Here is a 14061-nt window from a genome sequence, read left to right as displayed (position 1 = left end):
CCATAAAGATGAAGCATCTTAATCTGGAGGACAGATCGTATGCTGGGATTAGAGCTTTTATTCTAATTAGAAGTTTTAATTACCCACAGTTCTGATTCTCTTGGTCCAGCAGAGGTTTTTATTTTTATTTTTTTTTTCTCTGACTGGCCTCCACCTTCTCTGCTTCTCAGGTTGTATCATTTGACCTGCCTTAGAATCTGCCAGGGCCCATCGAGGTCCTAGTACTTTAGACACTCAATATGTAAAGTTGCTAGTGTGTGTTAAATCGCTTTAGTAGTGTCTGACTCGCCAAGCTTCTTTGTCCATGCGATTCTCCATGCAGGAATACTGGAATGGGTTTCCCTGCCCTCCTCCAGGGGATCTTCTCGACCCAGGGATCGAACCCATGTCTCTTATGTCTCCTGCATTGGCAGACAGGTCCTTTACCATTAGCGCCACCTTTACAGGTGCTAAATGTTTCCAGTACTTATTCATTTGTTGTTGTTCAGTTGCTAAGTCATGTCTGACTCTTTGTGACTCCATGGACTGTAGCCCACCAGGCTCCTCTGTCCTTCACTATCTCTCAGACTTTCTCAAATTCATGTCCATTGAGTCAGTGCTGCTATCTAACCATCTCATCCTTTGCTGTCCCCTTCTCCTCCTGCCTTCAATCTTTCCCAGAATCAGGGTCTTTTCCAATGAGTCAGCTCTTCATATCATGTGGCCAAAGTATTGGAGCTTCAGCTTCAGCAACATTAGAACAAGGTAGACCTTGGATAAACTTAGCTCAGATACTTGCTACCTGTGTGATATTGGAAAATTAATTTCTCTGAGCCTCAGTTGCCTCACTTCAAAGTCCATTGGTTGGAGAATCTAAAATAACACTTGCTGCCTGCAAATAAATGCTGGTTTTACTTCCTTCTACACACCTGCAAAGCTGGGATCATATTTTGTGTTCTGCATTTCTCCATAGTGCTTTGTGTGTTGTCTGGTATTTCAGTTCAGTTCAGTTCAGTTGCTCAGTCGTGTCCGACTCTTTTCGACCCCATGAATCACAGCATGCCAGGCCTCCCTGCTACTGCTGCTACTGCTAAGTTGCTTCAGTCGTGTCCGACTCTATGCAACCCCATAGACGGCAGCCCACCAGGCTCCCCCATCCCTGGGATTCTCCAGGCAAGAACACTGGAGTGGGTTGCCATTTCCTTCTCCAATGCAGGAAAGTGAAAAGTCAAAGTGAAGTCGCTCAGTCGTGTCCGACTCTTCGCGACCCCATGGACTGCAGCCTACCAGGCTCCTCCGTCCATGGGATTTTCCAGGCAAGAGTACTGGAGTGGGGTGCCATCGCTTTCTCCACGCCAGGCCTCTCTGTCCATCACCAACTTCCGGAGTTCACTCAGACTCACGTCCATCAAGTCAGTGATGCCATCCAGCCATTTCATCCTCTGTCGTCCCCTTCTCCTCCTGCCCCCAATCCCTCCCAGCATCAGAGTCTTTTCCAATGAGTCAACTCTTCACATGAGGTGGCCAAAGTACTGGAGTTTCAGCTTTAGCATCATTCCCTCCAAAGAACTCCCAGGGCTGATCTCCTTCAGAATGGACTGGTTGGATCTCCTTGCAGTCCAAGGGACTCTCAAGAGTCTTTTCCAACACCACAATTCAAAGGCATCAATTCTTTGGCGCTCAGCTTTCTTCACAATCCAGCTCTCACATCCATACCTGATCACTGGAAAAACCATAGCCTTGACTAGACGGACTTTTGTTGGCAAAGTAATGTCTCTGCTTTTGAATATGCTATCTAGGTTGGTCATAACTTTCCTTCCAAGGAGTAAGCGTCTTTTAATTTCATGGCTGCAGTCACCATCTGCAGTGATTTTGGAGCCCCCCAAAATAAAGTCTGATACTGTTTCCACTGTTTCCCCATCTATTTCCCATGAAGTGATGAGACCAGATGCCATGATCTTCATTTTATAAAGTTATAAGCCAACTTTTTCACTCTCCTCTTTCACCTTCATCAAGAGGCTTTTTAGTTCCTCTTGTCTAGTATTTAGCAGACTCTAAGTGAATGTCTTCTATTGACTAGATTAGATATAAAGACCAAATCCACCAATTAGTGCATATAACATGAAATCAGAGGAGAGGTAAAAATAAGTGAGACCCAATATATTTCTGAAAGACTTGAACTGGGGAAGGTTTCAGTTCCAGGAGTAATGGGTCCACTTCCATAAACCACTCTTTCCCAGACATGAGGTGGCACTAGGGCCTCCACCTATGAGTGAAGAGGAGGAACAGTCTTCTCTCATTAACTCCTGGAGTTTACCAGGGCCTGGGTGAGATCTCCATCAGTTATAACTCATGTGACTGACTGTTTAAAATATTCCCCACAGATGGGCCTTGTATATACATGGGCTTATGATTTACGAATTTTATATTGATGCTTTACTTAATGGTTTGTACAATCTGATGTAATGCCATATTGATATTAAAGAATGTTACAATTTACAGAATACAGAAAAGTGGGAGGAGGAGGGAAAGGATGGAAAAGTACATTTCAAAATATGAATATAATGAATATAATCTTGCATTAAACAAGAGAATGCTGGCATTTCATAAGTTCATTGGGGTGGATGGTCATTAGTTATAGGAAAGCCACTGGCAAAACATGAAGAGTTTTTCTCTTCTTGGGTTGTCTTTAACATCTTATGTTTATTACTCTTTAAAGAGTTTACAAAACACTTTCACAGACATTATAGTACATTTATTTTCTTGTTTCTCTCTTTGGATATTCACAAGAGCCTTGTAAGGAGAACCACTATTATTCCTCTTACTTTATAGGTGAGAAAACAGAGGCTCAGAAAAGAGGGTGAAGGGACTGCTATTTCACCCTACTGGTCCCAGCTCAGGTCTCAGGCCCCTTAAAGGCATTCAGTAGACTGACTTTATTTATTTTTAAACTTCATTATTCTTTATTGAAGTATAGTTGTTTTACAATATCATACTAGTTTCAGGTATATAGTATAGTGATTCAGTGTTTTTAATAGATTATACTCTTTTAAATGTTGTTATAGGATGATGACAATAATTCCCAGTGCTATAAAATATATCCTTGTTGCTTCTCTATTTTATACATAGCAGTTTGTTTCTCTTAATCACATACCCATATCTTGCCCCCTCCTCTTCTTATTCCCCTCTGGTAACCACTAATTTGTTTTTTGTATCTGTGAGTATTTCTGTTTTGCTATATATATTTACTTGTTAATTTTTAGATTCCACATATAAGTAATATCAAGTGTTTTTGTGGTTTTCTGTTTGACTAATTTCACTGAGCACAATACTCTCTAGGTCCATCCCTGTTGTTGCAGTGGCAGAATTTATTCTTTTTATTGACTAAGTAATGTTTCACTGTGTATATATACTGTATCTTCTTTATCCATTTGTCTATTGACTTTGAGTGCCTGAATTTATGGGTGCTTGAAGCTTACAATATGCCAGCAAATTTGGAAAACTCAGCAGCTGCCACAGGACTGGAAAAGGTCAGTTTTCATTCCAATCCCAAAGAAAGGCAATGCCAAAGAATGCTCAAACTACCACGCAATTGCACTCATCTCACATGCTAGTAAAGTAATGCTCAAAATTCTCCAAGCCAGGCTTAAGCAATACTTGAACCGTGAACTTCCTGATGATCAAGCTGGTTTTAGAAAAGGCAGAGGAACCAGAGATCAAATTGCCAACATCCGCTGGATCATGGAAAAAGCAAGAGAGTTCCAGAAAAACATCTATTTCTGCTTTATTGACTATGTCAAAGCCTTTGACTGTGTGGATCACAATAAACTGTGGAAAATTCTTCAAGAGATAGGAATACCAGACCACCTGACCTGCCTCTTGAGAAATGTGTATGCAGGTCAGGAAGCAACAGTTAGAACTGGACATGGAACAACAGACTGGTTCCAAATAGGAAAAGGAGTATGTCAAGGCTGTATATTGTCACCCTGCTTATTTAACTTCTATGCAGAGTACATCATGAGAAACGCTGGACTGGAAGAAACACAAACTGGAATCAAGATTGCCGGGAGAAATACCAATAACCTCAGATATGCAGATGACACCACCCTTATGGCAGAAAGTGAAGAGGAACTAAAAAGCCTCTTGATGAAAGTGAAAGTGGAGAGTGAAAAAGTTGGCTTAAAACAGTTATGAAGACAGTATGGTACTGGCACAAAGACAGAAATATAGATCAATGGAACAAAATAGAAAGCCCAGAGATAAATCCACACACATATGGACACCTTATCTTTGACAAAGGAGGCAAGAATATACAATGGATTAAAGACAATCTCTTTAACAAGTGGTGCTGGGAAAACTGGTCAACCACTTGTAAAAGAATGAAACTAGAACACTTTCTAACACCATACACAAAAATAAACTCAAAATGGATTAAAGATCTCAACGTAAGACCAGAAACTATAAAACTCCTAGAGGAGAACATAGGCAAAACACTCTCCGACATACATCACAGCAGGATCCTCTATGACCCACCTCCCAGAATATTGGAAATAAAAGCAAAAATAAACAAATGGGACCTAATTAACCTTAAAAGCTTCTGCACATCAAAGGAAACTATTAGCAAGGTGAAAAGACAGCCTTCAGAATGGGAGAAAATAATAGCAAATGAAGCAACTGACAAACAACTAATCTCAAAAATATACAAGCAACTCCTACAGCTCAATTCCAGAAAAATAAATGACCCAATCAAAAAATGGGCCAAAGAACTAAATAGACATTTCTCCAAAGAAGACATACAGAGGGCTAACAAACACATGAAAAGATGCTCAACATCACTCATTATCAGAGAAATGCAAATCAAAACCACTATGAGGTACCATTTCACACCAGTCAGAATGGCTGCGGTCCAAAAGTCTACAAATAATAAATGCTGGAGAGGGTGTGGAGAAAAGGGAACCCTCTTACACTGTTGGTGGGAATGCAAACTAGTACAGCCACTCTGGAGAACAGTGTGGAGATTCCTTAAAAAACTGGAAATAGAACTGCCTTATGATCCAGCAATCCCACTGCTGGGCATACACACTGAGGAAACCAGAAGGGAAAGAGACACGTGTACCCCAATGTTCATCGCAGCACTGTTTATAATAGCCAGGACATGGAAGCAACCTAGATGTCCATCAGCAGATGAATGGATAAGAAAGCTGTGGTACATATACACAATGGAGTATTACTCAGCCATTAAAAAGAAAACATTTGAATCAGTTCTAATGAGGTGGATGAAACTGGAGCCTATTATACAGAGTGAAGTAAGCCAGAAGGAAAAACATCAATACAGTATACTAACGCATATATATGGAATTTAGAAAGATGGTAACAATAACCCTGTGTACGAGACAGCAAAAGAGACACTGATGTATAGAACAGTCTTATGGACTCTATGGGAGAGGGAGAGGGTGGGAAGATTTGGGAGAATGGGATTGAAACATGTAAAATATCATGTATGAAACGAGATGCCAGTCCAGGTTCGATGCACGATACTGGATGCTTGGGGCTAGTGCACTGGGACGACCCAGAGGGAGGGTATGGGGAGGGAAGAGGGAGGAGGGTTCAGGATGGGGAACACATGTATACCTGTGGCGGATTCATTTTGATATTTGGCAAAACTAATACAATTATGTAAAGTTTAAAATAAAATAAATTAAAAAAAAAAAAGTTGGCTTAAAGCTCAACATTCAGAAAACGAAGATCATGGCATCCGGTCCCATCACTTCATGAGAAATAGATAGGGAAACAGTGGAAATAGTGTCAAACTTTATTTTTTGGGGCTCCAAAATCACTGCAGATGGTGATTGCAGCCATGAAATTAAAAGACGCTTACTCCTTGGAAGGAAAGTTATGACCAACCTAGATAGCATATTGAAAAGCAGAGACATTACTTTGCCAACAAAGGTCTGTCTAGTCAAGGCTAGTCTAGTTTTTCCAGTGATCAGGTATGGATGTGAGAGTTGGACTGTGAAGAAGGCTGAGCGCCAAAGAATTGATGCATTTGAACTGTCGTGTTGGAGAAGACTCTTGAGAGTCCCTTGGACTGCAAGGAGATCCAACCAGTTCATTCTGAAGATCAGTCCTGGGATTTCTTTGGAGGGAATGATGCTAAAGCTGAAACTCCAGTACTTTGGCCACCTCATGTGAAGAGTTGACTCATTGGAAAAGACTCTGATGCTGGGAGGGATTGGGGGCAGGAGGAGAAGGGGACGACAGAGGATGAGATGGCTGGATGGCGTCACTGACTTGATGGACGTGAGTCTGAGTGAACTCTGGGAGTTGGTGATGGACAGGGAGGCCTGGCGTGCTGTGATTCATGGGGTCACAAAGAGTCAGACACGACTGAGCGACTGAACTGAACTGAACTGAAGCTTACAATTAGCAGAGTTAGTCCTTAAATCTAGGTTGTTCAGCTTCATAGGCAAAGATCTCTCCTCAATACCGTTGATTTTTAGCCCTATGAAGTGTACACACCTGGTTTCTAAAGTTAAAAAAGTTATAGCCCCCATTTTAAAATGATACAACAAATTCAGCACTGCATTTAAATGAATTTGTATTTTATAAGTGATAGTAAGAGACACACACTTGAAAACCTATGCAGAAATGAGACTGTCTTCATTTGGTGCAAAGCTGGTTGGGCTTGTGGATTTGTTTACCTACTATGTCATCCTTTTGGGCTTTTCCTATGGGTTTCAGGCTCATCAATTGGAATTCACTTCTTCACTAGTATTTTCTTCTCAGTTTTACCAAAGAGTTCCTCCTGCTTTTGTAGTTCTGATGGTATTATTTTCCCAGAAAATTTCTAATATCAATGTGGGTTTTAAAGCCTCTGCCAGAGTTTATTCCATTTGTCCATCTGAAAGTCTAAGGCCCAGATGACCCGTTATTCTGTAAGACTTTAGGTTTAGAGAAACTGTGAGAAGATGGCACCAGGTGGCAGAGTGTGTAAAAAGGGGATGATAAACTAGGATCCCATGGATGGAGGAGCCTGGTGGGCTGCAGTCCATGGGGTCGCTAAGAGTCGGACACAACTGAGCGACTTCACTTTCACTTTTCACTTTCATGCATTGGAGAAGGAAATGGCAACCCACTCCAGTGTTCTTGCCTGGAGAATCCCAGGGATGGGGTAGCCTGGTGGGCTGCGGTCTATGGGGTCGCACAGAGTCGGACACGACTGAACGACTTAGCAGCAGCAGCAAACTAGGATCAGGAAACTCCTGTTACTGAGAGGATTAGCATTTCACCATCTTGGGTGACGTTGGGATAATCAATAACCACTTCGAGGTCCAATTTTTTAATATTTAAATTTGTATCATGTAGCATTTTTCCGCACCTCACAGGATTGTTGTGAGGAAATTATCAAGTGCCTGAAAAATAACATGTTAACGTTATTGAAAATAATGAATAACGATAACAGTTAATGCTATTGAATTCTTCTGCTGAGCATTTTACATGCATTGTCTCATATATCACCTACCCAACAACTCATCGAAGAAGGTAATATTATTATTATACCATTATGGCAACCCACTACAGTACTCTTTCCTGGAAAATCCCATGGATGGAGGAGCCTGTTAGGCTGCAGTCCATGGGGTCGCTAGGAGTCGGACACGACTGAGCAACTTCACTTTCACTTTTCACTTTCATGCACTGGAGAAGGAAATGGCAACCCACTCCAGTGTTCTTGCCTGGAGAATCCCAGGGACGGGGGAACTTGGTGGGCTGCGGTCTATGGGGTCGCACAGAGTCAGATATGACTGAAGCGACTTAGCAGCAGCAGCAACAGCATACCATTCACCAATGAGGAAACTGAGGCCAATGTAAATTTGATATTTTGTCTGTGCTCAGAGCTAGAGAGTGGAGAGTTAAACTCAGAACTGGTTCCAAACCCCATGTTCTTCACCAACCATCCTTCTATAGTATCAGGATAAAAAACTTGGATAAAGAGTTAAACATTAACTTTTTATTGCATAATGTATGCTCTGATTGTTTTTGCCCATAAACCAAGTATATATTCATCATTTTTCTTGGAAACTAAATACCAGGGAAATCCAGCCCCTTGATGAATTCGAGATTCAATCAGATAGATGTTTATTCAAAAGCACTTCAGTGGAAATGGACTGTATGACTAAGACAACCAAATCCTGCTCTGGATCAACAACACATCTATTATTTTTAAGTAAGAAATGGAAGGCAATTATTAAAAATATTATTCAGCAGAACTCAAACGACCTGGCAACTAATTTACTCAAGCTCTTTGGCCTGGAGAATTCCATGGACTGTATAGTCCATGGGGTCGCAAAGAGTCAGACACAACTGAGCCACTTTCACATTCTTTCTTTCTTCCTGAATTAAGATAATTTTTTTAATGATGCAATCCAACTTTTGAGAAAAAGAGACAAATAACAGTGAAACATGTTGATAGCAAAGATACCCAAACAAACAAATCAACAGCAACAGCAACAAGCTACAGAACCCATACTTGAAAGATTCTGTTAAATGGTTATTCTGGCTGTAACTACAATTACAGCTTGGGAAGCAGGTACTCATCAACCTAACAATGGCCTTTAGGTATAGTAGATCATTGCTTTAAAATAAGGCTAAAATCCTGTTAAAAATATTAATGAGGCAAGAGTCAGGATGACTGTAAGTTGGCTAACAATGCATTTCAGGAATTTTTCAACATGAAAAGTTAAATACAAACCAAAGATTCTGTATCTTGAGAGTTTTATTGAAGCAAAGCTTGAATGGGGTAAAATGAATGTTTTCAGTATAAGTTCTTATATAGAAAGGTCTTGCTCCTTCTCCCTGCTTTCAGGAACACCTTCTGATATTAAATTGCTTCAATATGTTCTTGCAAAGAGAGAAATGATTCAGTAACAATGGTCCCTGGAGGAGCAGAGGCCACTGGTCTGAGGAACAGGTCGAATGGTGTCCTGCCACGCTGCTTTTACTGGCCCATAGTCTCAAGCAATTATCTATGTACCTAAGGCCTTTTATCCAAGCTAAACAATTATTTTAACTATTCATGAGACTCTTGTTTAACTGAAGCAACTTTTTTTTTTCCTTCTGGCAAATGAAAGGTGCTGTGGAAGCAGGGGAGGAAGCGTTGACAGCTCGGAGTCGTGTCCTCGGTCTGTTCTTATTGTGTTCCAAAATGAAACAAACAGCAGGGGAATTCTTATTTTGAAAGGGCTGCTTCTCTTTTGCCCCTTCAGGCTGAAAACATAACATGTCGTCCTCGGGTATTTAAAGCTGCCAACATGGGCAGGGAGCTGAGACAGCCACTCACCCTCCCAGGGGACGTGGTTCCGGGATGGACCTCTTGCCCACTTGGCTTCTCAGGCTGTCTCTGTTTAATAAAAGCTTGGGAGGGAGCAGACATTATGTGGCCTCTTATGTAACTGGGAAAGAGGGCGGAGACTCTGACAGCGATGACAACTTACAGTGGCTGAAACACGGGCCACGTGACAAGAACCAGACTCCGGCCCCAGTCTCGGTGTCAAGGTCATCTCAGGGTGGGGAAAACAGGTAGGAGAGCGACAGAGCAGGAGCTACTGTGCTTAGTGCATCTAAGATGAATGAAAAAGACTTTGAGACCAGCTGCAGGAACCCAGGATAGATGTTGATAGGGCATCACAATGAACGAGGAAGATGAGATGGCGGTAGAGCCAGAAAGATGCTCTCGAGCAGCCCAAACACAGCAGGAGAGAAGATGCGCTCATGAAAGGTATTCCTCTGAACTTTCTTAGAGATTTCTAACTCATGTCACTGCCACACACTTGCAAAACAAAGGCAGAGAGAACCCAGATCCACGAATCTCACACAAGCGCTTCAGTAGGCTGCCCTGCCTCAGCCCTGGCGGCTTCAAATATTTCAGATGACTATTCTCAATTAGCAAAGTGAATTATTTCTCCTAAGACATTGATCTAGCCAAACAGAGGAGAAAGGTTGTGCAATTTAATCACTCCACAGATTTATGGGATACGACAGACAGCCAGTTTAGATAAGTCAGGCAGAGAGAACTGTTCTGAGGACTGTGAGCTCACAGGAGACCCAAGATGGCTGATGAGACCCAAGCTTCCCTCCCAGAGGTTTTATCTTCTGCTTTACTTTCTTGAGTGAGGCTGTTTGTTACTCAGAACCTGTCCAGTGATCTGTTGCACTAATTGTGCACTTCTGGGCTACTGCTGAGGGAGCTTTGTGTGTAGGAAAGAGAGGGACCAGGAGTTAGTTGTCCTGAAACCACGCTTTTGGCACAAGACCAATATAAAGTTTTCTTTGCATGTGAAAAAAAGTTCTTTCTCTCTTCTCTTCTAAAAAACCTTGAACTTCACGTCAAAATCAGACAAAGGGGAATTTCACCAAGTTAGAGTCAATATTCTATTGTCTAACTGTATTACCCTGCAACTTTAGTTTAGAATTATTAAATATGTTGTAACAAATGAATATTTTGGGACTTAAATGGTGTGAAAATGAATATATAAATAGCAGTGCTTTTACGTTCTAGCATGGGTATGGTATGTTTTAACTCAGACTAGATATTTTTCAGCTTCATGGTTTTACAGAGGGAAAACAAGGGGAAAAATTACAATTTCTAGGAATACAGGAGACTAATAAAAAGGGATATTGAACAAGAAGCAGCAGGAATGCCTTAAGAGAATTCCAAGAAGCTGCTAAAAAAAAGCCTGAAAAGAACACAAAAAACATATATTCTCTCAAAGATTGAGAAGAAGGGGAATAATCTGAGGAGTCATTTTAGGGAATACATGATCTGGATCTGCCTTAAGTAATGAAAACACCAGTGTAAGCTTGCACATTATTCACTTATTTCTGGGATAATGCTCTTTATCTTCAGAATGTCACCAAAGTAAATTTTGTTTTTCAATAAATGTATAACATACACTCACAATGCCTGATACATTATAGGCCCTCAAAGAACCCCAGTAACTATTATCATCATTTTGTTACTGTTCTGAGATTCCTGTGTCCTCCCCCATAATGTTGCTGCTGCTGCTGCTAAGTCACTTCAGTCGTGTCCAACTCTGTGTGACCCCATAGACGGCAGCCACCAGGCTTCCCCATCCCTGGGATTCTCCAGGCAAGAACACTGGAGTGGGTTGCCATTTCCTTCTCCAATGCAGGAAAGTGAAAAGTCAAAGTGAAGTCGCTCAATCGTGTCCGACTCTTCGAGACCCCATGGACTGCAGCCTACCAGTCTCCTCCATCCATGGGATTTTCCAGGCAAGAGTACTGGAGTGGGGTGCCATTGCCTTCTCCATCCCCCATATTAGTAGGTATTATTTAGGAGAATTTTAAAGTCAGGAACTCTTTTAAGGACTGTACATATATGAACTAGTTTAGTCCTCATAACCATCCACCTGAGGCAGGTGTGTGTAACATCCCCATTGTGCCAAGGAATATAGAGTTTGTAAGTCAACTGAATTGGGATCAGAGGCCACTTGGTCTTGGAAGTCCTTGCTCTCTAACCCACCACTGTGCAGTGGCAGTGTCTCCAACCTCCACAACAGTGACCAGTCTGTTCATTGATGACGTTATTCATGGCTTCCTTGATCTTTCCAGGTGTGTTTCTCCTCTTCTGCTGGGCAGGTCAGGGTTAATGGAAGTCAATACCAAGGCTATGTCCTGGGGAAAGCTGAATCCTGGTGCTTCGTGCCAGTACTGCAAGCCCAGGACAAACAGTGGAGCCTCAGATTTTAACATGAGATGCCACAAGTCCCCAGTGATGCAGGTTAGACCACATGGAGTCTAGATTCCGCTGGAGAGCCAGGTATCTTGTAGGGTGGTAGAACTTTTGGGTAAGTGTTTCAACAAAGGGGCCAATTCTAGGGTAGGCTCTGAGAAGACCTTAGATTAATTCAGTTCATTTCAATAGATATGTATGCAAAACATTATACAGAGTGTTGGAGAATAGATAGGGAAAAGGAAAAATAAAGGTAGAGAAAATGTTATGTTGGCTTTCAGATAATTAACAGTCTATTAGAAGAGATCAGTAGAAATGAGTAAATATATAAGCCAGAAGGACTCTTAACTTTTAGCGAGACTGGGATATTTGGGTTTGGATCCCACTCTCAGAAGTATCATTTGGTTTTATGATTTTATATGGACAAATAACTTGGATATTTCTGGGTCTAAAACGACTTCATAGTAATCCTGTAAAAATGTGTCAGTTAGTAGAATTGAAAGAGAATTATTTGATGTCCAATTTGAAAATTTAATATAATTTTACATTTAAAAGAACTTCATATTTTAGAACAGTGATTGAAGCTGTGATTTAGACTTTCATACCAGGTCTTCACTAAGCAAATTTCTGTGGGTACAGGCAAATAATTTAAATTAGCAGCGTTATTTTCAGAAACCTCCTATCAATAGCAGGCGATGTCCTTCATATCTAATGTGTGTTAGCTTTCTGGAAAAAAAAAATTACAGCAGGAGAGGCTGGGGAAAAGGAAGAAGAGGAGGAGGAGAGAGAGGAGGCCACAAAGAAAATGGACACAGGGAGGGACTGAATCCTGGGGCTGAGGGACAGGAAGGTATCAGAGATGATTTGTGGATTTCTGTCTTGCGTGACTGGATGGTTGGTTCTATCAATCACAGAAAAAGGAAATTCTCAAAGAGGAGTCATTCATGTCCTTCATTTGATAAATGATATTTATAAGACATGATATTTTTGGCAGGAAATACAATGGTGAAGAACCTTGGGAAGAATCTTGGCCTCATGAAGTTTGTAGTCTATTAGAGGGAACACTACAGAACAATTACGCATAGATGTAAAGTTGCAACTTTGGGTAGTGGAACAAAGAAGAGATATACTGATGTTAAGAGTAATGAACTTCCCTTTGTTAGGGAGGTTGCTGTGAGCCTCCTTGAGGAGGTGACATTTGATTGGAGATCTGAAGAATTAACAGTAGTTAATTTAAGGTGAACACATGTCCTGATTTGCCCTGGAGAATCTTGATTTAGGCCTCTGGTCTTGCCTGCTGTATTTAGTAATATTGCCCCTTTCACATTCAAAAGTATCCTGATTAGCTGACACATTACATGATTGCCCTGACTGCAGCAATCCAGGCAGACAGGCCTGCGAGTCTATAAGTTTATTGCAGGAGGATGGCATATCTGAGCTCCTGTAACAAGGCCTAGCATATTCCAGAAATAACCAAGTGGATATGGCGGGTCATAGGCAAAATGAGGTTGGAGAGGTGTCAGGGCTTTGCAGGGCAGGTTGAGGAATTTAACCTTATTCCAAGAGAATTAGAAAGCGATGGGATGATTTTAAGGGGAAGATGATGTAATCAGATTTTCATGTTGAAAAAAACAATTTTGGGTGAATAACAGAGAAGGATTGGAAGGGGCACGAACAACTAGTTAGGAGATCATTGTAGTAGTTCAGGTGAGAAAAATGGTGACTTGGAGTACAGTAGTGGTCCTAGAAGAGATGTGAATAGAGTTTAGAGATGGGTAGTAGGGAGAGTTGCCTGTGGAATTGCCTGGCAGGTCTGAGGGAGAGGGAAGTATTAAAGATAGTTCATAGATTTCTGGCTTTCCTAACTGGATGATTGATTGTGCTAGCCATAGAAAAAGGGAATTTTAAAAGGACCAGATTTTGGGAGAAGTTCATGTGATCAACTTTGGCTACTCTAAGTATTACTGGGATTTCAAAGGAAAAATATCAAGTAGGAAGTATGGGTCTAGACCCATAGGGAATGTCTGGGATGGAGATATAAATTTATAAATCAAATAAAACTATGGGCATGTATACACATGTCTAGGAAATGAAGTGATAAGTGAATAAGGCTTGGCATGCAGGTTTAAGCAACGCTAACATTTAATATCTTGCTGGAGGAGGAGTCTATAAAGGAGAAGAGATAGCCATAAAGGTGGGAAGAAATCCAGAAGTTCATTTTGTCTTGGAAGAGAGCAATTCAAGAGAGAGGCAATGGTTTTCAGAGAGATCTTGCTGAAAGCGTAAGTGAAATGATGGTTGAAAAAAGTCCATTGGTGACTGAGTGACAGTAG

At 41.2% G+C, this 14061-nt stretch overlaps 1 protein-coding gene across 3 annotated transcripts in view; it reads right to left on the bottom strand.

Annotated features, from left to right (window-relative positions):
* PDE7B (phosphodiesterase 7B) overlaps positions 1-14061 on the bottom strand; it is a 348202-nt gene that overhangs the window by 91113 nt on the left and 243028 nt on the right. The gene's annotated exons all lie outside the window — the stretch shown is intronic.

The sequence above is a fragment of the Bos indicus x Bos taurus genome, chromosome 9, assembly GCF_003369695.1.
Source record: "Bos indicus x Bos taurus breed Angus x Brahman F1 hybrid chromosome 9, Bos_hybrid_MaternalHap_v2.0, whole genome shotgun sequence".
In the NCBI taxonomy this organism is placed as follows: Eukaryota; Metazoa; Chordata; class Mammalia; order Artiodactyla; family Bovidae; genus Bos; species Bos indicus x Bos taurus.
This window is presented reverse-complemented; position numbering and strand designations above follow the sequence as displayed.